Below are 10,518 nucleotides of genomic sequence, written 5' to 3'. Positions count from 1 at the left end.
ACACAGTACAGGAAATAATTCTATTTAAAATGTGATTCTAGATGTCAAATGGAGGCATGTCAGGAAGGCCTGATAACCATACAAGTTGTACAGGCTTTATTGTGCCCAGAGTCATTCCTCTGGCATGGCTGTATGAAGGACAGGGGCTTTCCATCCCAGAGCAACCTGAAGCCATGTATCTCTGGGCCTCGGTTCAGTTGCCCCAATAACGCCTCAGTGGGAGACTCAGCCCAAGCCAGAGGGCAGAGCGATGTGCTTAGTGATATTGCAGGTCACTGCAGTGCTAGCTCTAATCTCTCCTCTTTCGTGTAATGAGTGTTTCGCTTTGATCACAAACCTGCCCAATGCCTCTCAAACACTTTTTGGTGACATTGGTATTATCCTGGGAATATTCATAATATACTCCCAACTGCTCTGGGAGCTTGGAGAGCTCTGTTGTGATACTGGGAGATACCTGACTGTTACGGATGGTCCGTTACTAACTTCACTACAGAGACAGCCTTAGCTTTTTGCCATATCTTGGATACCATGTTTCTCCAGCACGCCATGAAACATGCGGCCAGGAAGCCAGGGCCGCCTCTTCCTCCCCAGAGGTGGCAGGAACACTGATGAAACATAATCCTAAATACTGGCATAAACATCACTTCACAGAGATCAGGACAAACTGGTCCGGTTTGTCTGACAATGGCAAAGAACCAGAGGTCGACAGGCAGAGCTCTGCATGTTTGAGAAAGATCCATGTTACAGTGATAAATTCAAGCCTCCCATATCTAGCCCTCTCTATGCGTCTCTGCCTGCATAGACATGTGTGCGCGCACACACCATTGAAACGTTTATAGTCATGAATTCTTTATGTAATCTGTTAACACATGCTTGACTACAGAAATGGCTGTACATGGATACTTACACACACACACAAACATTTCTTAAGCTAAATCTATGGGATGACAAATACCTGACTGAAAGATTGTAATCATATGGCTTTAGTGCATTCTGTCTACTCACGAAGAGTTTGAAAATAGTATCTGTGCAGCAGTTATCTCTGCACAAGCTTTAAATATACTTGCTATTTTAAGTGTGTATCTTTACCATATATTATTTGTATAATAAAAATATGTTAATTGGTTTTATCAGTCACTATTATTAAACTTGTGCACAATCTCCAAGATCTTCCAAAATGCAGGTTTTGTGGCAGTAAAGATATCCAGCTCTTATACAAGCAAATAATGACATGGTGAGAATAAAACCAAGTATACCAAGGCATAAACAGTAAAACTTGAAGGCATAGACACTGTATTTTCTCTTCTTGCAACCATACCCCATCTAAACAGTGTTTCCTAATTATAAGTAGCATCTTCTGAAGCTTGTAAAGTGCTTTGAAACCTTCAAAGATCTTTGAAGATATTTAATCAATAGAGTGCCCATGGATTTAGTTGTTTTAATCCATTTGGTAACTTTTATTAGGAATTAAGAGAGCAAGACATTGAAGAAAGCACTGTATAAGGTTGTTTGTTCTTTTAGAAAAATCCTTTTCTTGTTTATGGCTGCTCCACTCCATAATATTCACGGGAGACAGGTACTTAATTAAAAACAGAGTCTAATTCTGTTAGTGTAGTCTATACTATCAATCATCCTACAATAGCAGCAATTCTCTCGGATAGGATTAAGGCAAGAGCCATCAAAACCAGAGACATTTTAACCTCTGTGAAGATAAGGGAGGGAAGAACATGGTGTTTTACCACACTTATGAAGAATCAAATCACACCAAGTGAGTTCCACCTTAAAATTGCCTTTAGTGACAGTACTGAAATAAATAAATAAAACGGGTAGAAGTTGGCCACCGATTATTCTGACAGAAAAGCAAGACACTGAATTCAATGTCCTGAAGTGAGGGGATCCTTACAAACTTTGTCACACCTGCTGCAAGCTTTTAAATCCAGGCTGCGGATGTGCTGCCCGCCATCCGGCAGTGTGCCCGCCATGTCCCTTCATCCCTATGCCGGGGCACGCTGGCCCCCTCCTTGCATGTCTGCCTCTACCAAAAGTGCCCCTTGCCTCAGCCGTGCTGCAGCTCCTGCGTTGTCTCTGCGGTGGCAGTGGGGATGCAGGACTGTGCCTTAGGCTCTGGTCTGGAGAAGGTCTCTGAGCACGCATGCAGCAAGCTGAGAGGCAAACGGGCAATTCCCTAAGCGCCCCTTAACTTGTGCAAGCTCCAGGCATTGAGAAAAGTCCTTCCCACTGCTGGAAGCAGGTCTGCTTCGCAACAAGCCTCCTTAGAAGTGCCTTTATCATGTGTCAGCCTGCAGACACAGGAGCGGCATTTGCTAGATGGGGAGGGGGAAACGGGAGACCCATACAGAGAAAGTGGACCAGATGAGCCCAGCTAAAGCACATCTTCTCTAAAAGGGCCATCGAGAAAGAGAAGAAGAAAAACCAAATCTTACCTGGCAGCAGCAATCCCCAGGGATGGTGCCTACCAATTTGCGTGGGTAAGCTCCCTCTACTGCTTATACCCATACATGCATGCACACGCAGTGGTCCCAGCTTAGCAGGGGGAAAAGTCTGAGGGGGAAAACCACCTCTTAGAAATTACCCAGTCCAGGGAAGGCACATCTTATACTGGAGGTAGAGAAAGAAAGGAACGCAAGGGTGGGGGAACCGCTGTCTCCTGTTTCGCCTCAGCGCTCTGCACTTGTCCCCCCCATCCTCCTCCTCTGCCTCGTCACTTTTTCCCTTCCTTTCTCCCCTCCTATAGATTGCGGGACACTGGGCACACAGGCAAAGCAAAGACGCTGGGTGCCGAACTTTGAAACCCTGAAGAGCAGCTAAACCCTTCCGGGGATATTTTTCTTTGCAACTTGCTGCAAGTTGGATTGGGCACGTGACAAAGCTTTGTTAAGTGAAAAAAAAATATAATCCTCATCTTCTTAATTGCTCATTCCCAGGAAATGAAAGAGCGGAGCAGAAAAATAAAAAGACAAAAAGACAAAACAGGGTTGGGGGGAGAGGGAAGAGGCTAAAATATAGAGGGAACAAGTTATTCACAAAGCTTTCCCACCCAGACGCTGATATTTCCCAGTATTCCCAGTGCGCCCTGCTCCCCAGAGGCCCCTGGGCAAAGTCCCTGTCAACATGATGTAAAACCAGACTGAAAAGGTCTGTTAGAGGACAGGACAGAATTGCTTTGGAGAGTCAGTCACGTTCTTGGCCAAAATGAAAGGGAAATGTTGCAAACTTCCTCTTCGTTCCAGCCCTGTGTTTCTCCTGTCACCAGGTTATGGCAATTGAAAAGGCAACATTAATTTGCATGTTCGCGTTATGGTAAAGTGTGTGACTAATGCSACTAGTTCCGAGCGCAGTCATTTGAAATTAGAGTGGTCATAAATCCTGCGTGGTCTGCTAACTTGGGCGATTTAATTACACAAACTGAGAAGGTATTAACTATAAATACTTCTTCCTTTCCCCTTGCTCTCGCCTACCCTCTCCAGTAGAGTATGTTGCCATGGCAGCTAAAACCTCCCTGACACTCAAAATGTTGCAGTGCCAAACACAGTGCCTTGGAGCAAGTTCCTACTTTCTGAGATTTAACACAAATTGTTATCCATTCCTTCATTATATCTCCATTTTGACTTCATAATGCGGCTGGAATTTTGTTAGATTGCATGCAAATCACATTTTGTGCTGCAGCGGGTCTTATATCCCTGCTTGGCAGTTCAGAAATTTGGAAATCTCTTTTCCCCTTTTCTAAGAGATGTCAGGGTCCCTAACAGTCCACAGGAATTAGTGCTTGGGAGAACTAAAAGTTCTTTCAGCCTCTTTCTGAGAACAGCTTCCAGCCTGTTTCCTTCAATTATTAGGGAAACTGAGTTTACACAATACAGGATCTGTACTAGTTTTGCCAGACCTTTAATCTTTGATGCTGACCTTGTCTCCTGCAACAATTTCTGACAGAAACTCCAGTTTTTCTGCCACTGGTAGCCTTCTGCACACAGTCCCTTAAAATATTTAAGGTTCTTACTCATAAACACCTTATATGATCCCCTTTCCCATAAATCCTCCAAGTCCCCATTATGCTACAAATGGTATCAAACACCAGGGCATAGTCTCTACCTTTACAGAAAAACACCTAAAGAATGGCATCATGCAGCATAAGATGAAGTAGTGCTTTGAAAAATGAGGCCTGCCAGATTTAGTGCAATCTTCCCATCTTTCCTGGATTTTCGGTTCACTAGTAATTCAAATGGCAGCATTGTAAAACCTCAGCATCGACTTTCTGTCACGGTTGGCCCTTTCCTGGAATTTCTTTACAGAGGCTTCTCTGACTCCTTTATAGGTGGATATAATATCTTAACTGGAACTTTATCAAAACCACCCTGGGGTTGATATTTTCCATTATGGAAAGTTTTCTAACACCTTCCAAAAGAGCATCACCCTTCCTTTATGAGCTAATTATGGCAGTTCCTCAGAAACAGTCGTATTTATGTCCACTACATTTCTCTTCCAGATGGCTAGAGTAAATGAATACAAGATCCTCACTAAAACCCAGTGATTTCATCTGCCAGAGAAGAAAGTCTCGTCCAAGTAGCAATTTCTCTGTCTCGCAGGCATCCCGCACTACGGATATTGCACAGAAAGGTGATGGAATAACTCAGCTACTATGGTTTACTAACTTGGGAAACAAATCTGCTGCAGGACATGACACCTCTTGTGGCAATGCCCGCCTTGATTTTTCTTTTCAGTGTCTCCCACAGCAGAGCACTGCCCAAGCAAGACACAAAACTCATGTAGAAGCTCACTAGACAATCAATCACACAAGAAAAGGTTTTGCTTTCCCTTAATCCCAAAAGGAATTGCTTACTTATATATATTTCAGCTATAATTGAAACAAAGCCTTTAAGGCAGCTGCAGGACAAAGAATCAGAAGCAAGTTTGTTCATCGAGGTCTGTTTCCATTTTCTTTGCATTCCTACTTTGTATTAGTTACAGGAAATTAGAAGCCAGACCACCTTCATTTCTGAAGCACAGGGTTAAATTAATTACATTTTTAAAGCCTAGTCTAGCCTTAGTGAATAGCTGTCACAAGAGTAATCTTCATTCAGAGGTGTATCACTACACTAATGACACAACAGTTTTGTGGGTCCGTCTCTAAACTGTACAACAACAACAGAGCTCTGAGGCATAGCTCCAGGGAAGTGGCTGTTCCTTCTTCAATCACGTTTAATGAGTGAATACTAAGCTTGTAAACTTGTGAAGTCTCAAAAAAATAGTGCTCAGAAACATGAATCTTTTTCCTTTATAAAAGATGTTTTGTTGAAACATATCCTGACAGAGTTATATAAATCATAAAGGCTTGCCTGGAAAGATAAACTTAACACTGGCATCTGAATGCATACATAAAAGCTGCATAAAAAGTTTGGTTTTATCTTATGGAAGGAAAGATCTTGATTTAAAAAAAAAATTTAAAAAATTAAAATGCATAAGTGGGATTTTGATAGACCCTATTGGCTTAAAATTTGAACTTCTTGTAATTTTTATAGTCTGACAGAGAACACATTCCCAAGCCTTGCACTGCATTGGAAAGCAAAGCTGCTTAAAAACTTTCAGTAGGATGAGACCTTAGTAGAATGAGTTAAGTACTTAGGCTGACACTTGGCTAAATGCTCCCTTATTTTTATTATGCTGGCATGTAAATACTCCACCTCCAAGCAACTCTGTTGTGCCTGGAATGACTCACACTGAAGGAGAGACAGTCCCTGCAGCAATTGCTTGTGGCCCAGGGTCCTCATGCTGCACTGATCTCCTGATCCCGAGAGCTCAGTGCAAGAGCTAAGCTGCAGCAGACAAGACAGAGAGCTGGCATAATATTATTATTTACATTACAAGGAGAGGAGCTGAAACTCATCGCTGAAGGTCATTGCAGGAAGTCTGTGCAGAGCTGAAGAAAAACTCAAACAGTTCCAGATCTCTTGAATCCTTGTCCAGAGAGCAGTAAGAACAAGGTCTCCCCACCACTGGTGAGTCTGGAAATGCGGAATAAAAGCAACTTTCTTGCAGTCTTAAGTACATCCTTGTTAAGAATATAAATGAATAGGAAAACCACTGTCAGAACAACCCTCACACATCCATTCCACATCAAAGAAACAGAAACAAATAATTCATGTTGTCTTTTAGAGACGTGGAAACACTCAGGGTTTGCAGTGCAAATTTCAAGCTTAAGGGTAATACTTCCTTGCCCTCTCAAAGAAAAATCTTATTATCAAAGGATGGCAGAAGCAGCAGAAAACTATCCTACTTATTTCAGTGGGTCAACTAACTTGTCATTGGAATATCCACAGGTCTTTCTGAGAAGTCTCATCATGCTGAGATGCTCATTAAATTATTCATGACATTCAGATTTTAAGCCCCTATCATGAGACATCAGAAAGAAGAATTTTCAAAATTAGCAGTTGAAGTAAATGCAGTATTTACTGCACCCCTAGGATAGAACAATACCACCTTTTAGAAATATGTTCTCCATGCATGGGGCCTGGGGTTATGATTAGGAGCATGCTCAGTAGCTGTCAGTTATCCTAGAAGAAGCTGCAGAAGGTAACCTGTCAGGTAAAAGAGCTAGGAGGTCTGCCCTCTTGCGTGAGGAGTAAAAAGAAGAATTATGGATTGAGGCAGGTTTTGACTAGAGTTTGCAAGAGGAGAAAGAAATAATACCTGAGGGGAGGGAAGAGGAAGGGGAGAAGGGAAGTCACATGTATACTCAAATAGCACCACACTTTGCAGAGCTCCCAACAGACCCTGAGGAAACCAGCTCCTAGTGGGTGTAATGAGAATGATGAATGAGATCCAGCAATATGACAGAGCACTTCATGGCAGGAAGCACACTTTACTCACTGGAACTTTGAGGAGAATTTTAATTTAGAGGACTGGACTCTAATAAGATAAACCGGAATTTGGCCAACCACTAGGGATTAAAAACTGTTAATCTTAATAAAATCCCATAGCACTTTCTGTAATGCAGATAAATTCTTTGAACTAGGTTTAAGCCCAATGTTTTTGGCTAAAAATGTAGAAAGAGGTGTAAAGAATTTAACAGAAGAGTTTATTACACAAAAGGTGTTGAACTTGCAGAATGTGATGCTTTTGGCAAGCACAGTAATAAACAACTGCCATGTGCAAAAGATCATGAAGGGAAGTAATTTAACAGCAACAACAAAAAAAGTCACAGTAAATGAAGTCATCATGCAGATCAAACAGGACCCTTCTGCTTTGTGTTTCCTGGCAGCAGATAAGCAGATGTTGCAGCAACCCTTTATGCAGCAACTCTTTAGGCGTATCAAGCTTCCAAACCATTGCAACTGGGTCTGTCTCAGGTTATTTAGCAAATTTAACTACCAGTCTGGATTAGGTGTGACATCAGTCATGAAAATCTTAGGTAAAACTTTAAACTTGCATGTTTTCTCCCATGGCTCATGAACTAAGGCAATGCTAGAAAGTATCAGGCTTTGGCTGTGATGTAGTTCAACCAAGTTGCTGGCTTTGACAGTTTTCTTCTCATCATGCTATTTTTTTGGGATCCCATTGTGGAGTGGTTAAAATCCTCACTTGGACTGTGTGAGACACCTGTCTCAGAGCTACAGGTCCCATTGGGACCTTGAGGTGGCAAAGCTCAAAGCAGGTAAAGCTCAAAGCCTACTTTTACCAAAGCTTGAGGTGGCACCTCAAGGTAGGCACTTGACTACCAATGTCCTTTGCCTTTCTACTCCTAGGTGACTTGCTGATGACCATCCAGGGAGCCCGTGGTGGCCTGAGGGACAATGTCTACTTCCACATGATTCTGGTGAGATAATTGAAGAAAAACAAAACATTAAAGAAAGCTTTGCTAAAGAGAGTGCCATGAGTTTTCTGAGCTTTCTTTTTTTTAGTGAAACATTTTGAAGTGGTTTTAGGTGAGTGGATTTGTCTGAGCAATTGAGAATAATTTGAACACCTGAAAAATGCGACACTTAATTGAGCCGCTACCGCCTGTGCGTCATGGCCTCATTTATGTTTTACCAGATTACTAGAAGAGGCATGTTCATGTGTGGTCTCATTAGCAGATTGACTGCCTCGACTCTGTGTTTTATTGCTCATCTCTTCCCATGGGAATCTCTTGCTATTTGAAGAGCTCCAGAGAGAGTTTGTGATTTTTAAAGACAAGTGCATTCCTACCTTGGTAGCCTAATCTTTGTGATGAGGAATGCTGAATGAAAAGAGTTTTTCTTTGTTACTCCAGTTGTATGCTTTTGTTTTGGGCACCTGTGAATCTCTGTGAATAATTCAATGCTATGGAGTGATTAAATGGTGGGACAGACCAGCTGGAGGCTTGTGAGCTGTTTTTCCATTAGAATAGGTATAAACATATTTTACTTTCAAACTGGGAAAAATCCCAATTAATACCTCCCTAATCACTGCCTGGTGCAAATTTCCTTAAACTTTTGACATTCAGAATTTAAACCAGTGGGTAGATAAATTGGTGGGACTTCAAAACCAATATCCAGATTTTGTGGCTGATGTCTTTCATATTTTGAAATTTGTAATTTTTAAGTTACCGAGGAAAAGAKGATTTCAGTACACAGTTTATTCAGATAATTTGTATGCAACTGTTTCAAACAAGTTGGCTGAAGAGCTCTTCAGCCACTTTACCTACTTTGATGCAAGTAGATAATAAAACTTAAAAAAATGGAGAAAATCTTAGAAGGTTGTAAGATACTACTTTTTGCAAGCATAAACAGCACTCAAAGAAATTACTTAGACATCAGTCCTAGCCCACATAATGGACTAGCAAAATCTTTCAGTGAAGAATGACAGAATACTAATCAATGTAATTGCAAGAAAAATTATTTCACTTAGTTGATATCCCTTTTTAACATATTACATGTRTGATTAATAAGGGAAACGCTGTTAAGGTAACACATTTTCTCTGGAAGCATTAGTCACTCTGCATTACTACGGTTAAATTGTGCCACATAATACAGTCCATATTCAATCAGTATGGTCCATATTTAATTGGATGGAAAAGTAGACAGATGACGGATGTTGAAATATTGGTCACCATTAAACAGGGACATTTATAATGATGTCTTCCACTGATGGGTTCCAAGTCATACAGCATTTAACATGGGATTTATTATTCATCTGAAATATAGTGCAGAATACCGCCCAGTAAAGTTGCAGATAATCAGGTGACCAACAAACGTAAGCATGGGCCACTAAAGCATGCTAAGCAGGGTTGACAGATAAACCAGTAATCCAATATATACCTACTTTATAGTACAGTCAAACATTTCAGAAGAAGGAATGTACGATACATATGCACCTACCCAGTGAGCCTTCAGTGTCCAAGAAGGAGAAAAATTACACTGGATTAAAATACCTTCCTTGTGTTGGCAAGATACACAATGGCAAAATGTGACCAATTCTAATACTTTCTTTCTAAAATAGCTGCTGATCAGCTGGTGAGACTTCAGGAAAAAGTTCAGGATGGGTGACGAAAAGGCATGCATCAAACTGAGGTGAGGATAACCCATCCACCACTGCCCGCCTGCGCTGGCTCCTCTTCCCCCTGTGCCAAGTGCCCCATTACTGGTCAGAGATTTATAGTGCAGGTCCTGCAAGGGCAAGGACCACACCAGGAGCATACTTGCCTTATTTTTAATGTGGATTTCTCTGCCGATTAGAGGGTGGGAAGGTATTTTAAGGTATCTTAAAATAAATTAGAAACCTTCCTGATCAATGCTAAATGCTATATAGTACAAGTAAAGTACAGAAGAAACCCTTCTTCAGTGCCTAGTACTGCCAGCTACCTCCCCAGCTTCCACACTTGCATGTTTTATGCACCCTCCTGTTGAAGGCCACCTCACTGACTGCTCCGAGAGGGTATTTAATTCTGGACCTGATATAAAACATGTTCTTGTCCTGCCACTGACTTCACTGGATGTGAATCAGAGTTTGAAGAGGCTACAGGTCATTTGCGGTCTGACTCTTAAACAGAAAGCTGGGCACTGGAAAATAAAGGAAAAGGAAACGCGGCAAACAGGATACCACAGAATTATATTTATGTTGTACATTTGTCTTCACATTGCAACAGCCACATTGTTCATTTTGTGACAAGTATTTCTAATAATTTTGAATACATATTTACTGTATAATACATTTTACCAAGAGGCACTTCCAGTAATTCTGGCAAAAAGGAGCTTCATTATAGTGTCTAACTTACAAAACAGTAAAAATAAATAATGTTTATCTAAAAGATTTTTTTCCTGTACAGAATCTATTTTGTACAAAACATTTATCAGCCATTAACTAAATCACTTAACAAATACTTGTGAAGAGAATATATTAAGTATTGCTACATGTATTGAGTGCAAGATACTAGTGAAAGGAAAAGAATTATTCTGTTTATGAAAATCACCTAAAAATACAAGGCCTTGTTCCTGAAGTGTTTAAAAAGGAGAAGCTTGGTTACAACAATATTGACAATATATA

Source organism: Apteryx rowi, unplaced genomic scaffold (assembly GCF_003343035.1).
Source record: "Apteryx rowi isolate R43461 unplaced genomic scaffold, aptRow1 scaffold_25, whole genome shotgun sequence".
Classification (NCBI taxonomy): domain Eukaryota; kingdom Metazoa; phylum Chordata; class Aves; order Apterygiformes; family Apterygidae; genus Apteryx; species Apteryx rowi.
This window is presented reverse-complemented; position numbering follows the sequence as displayed.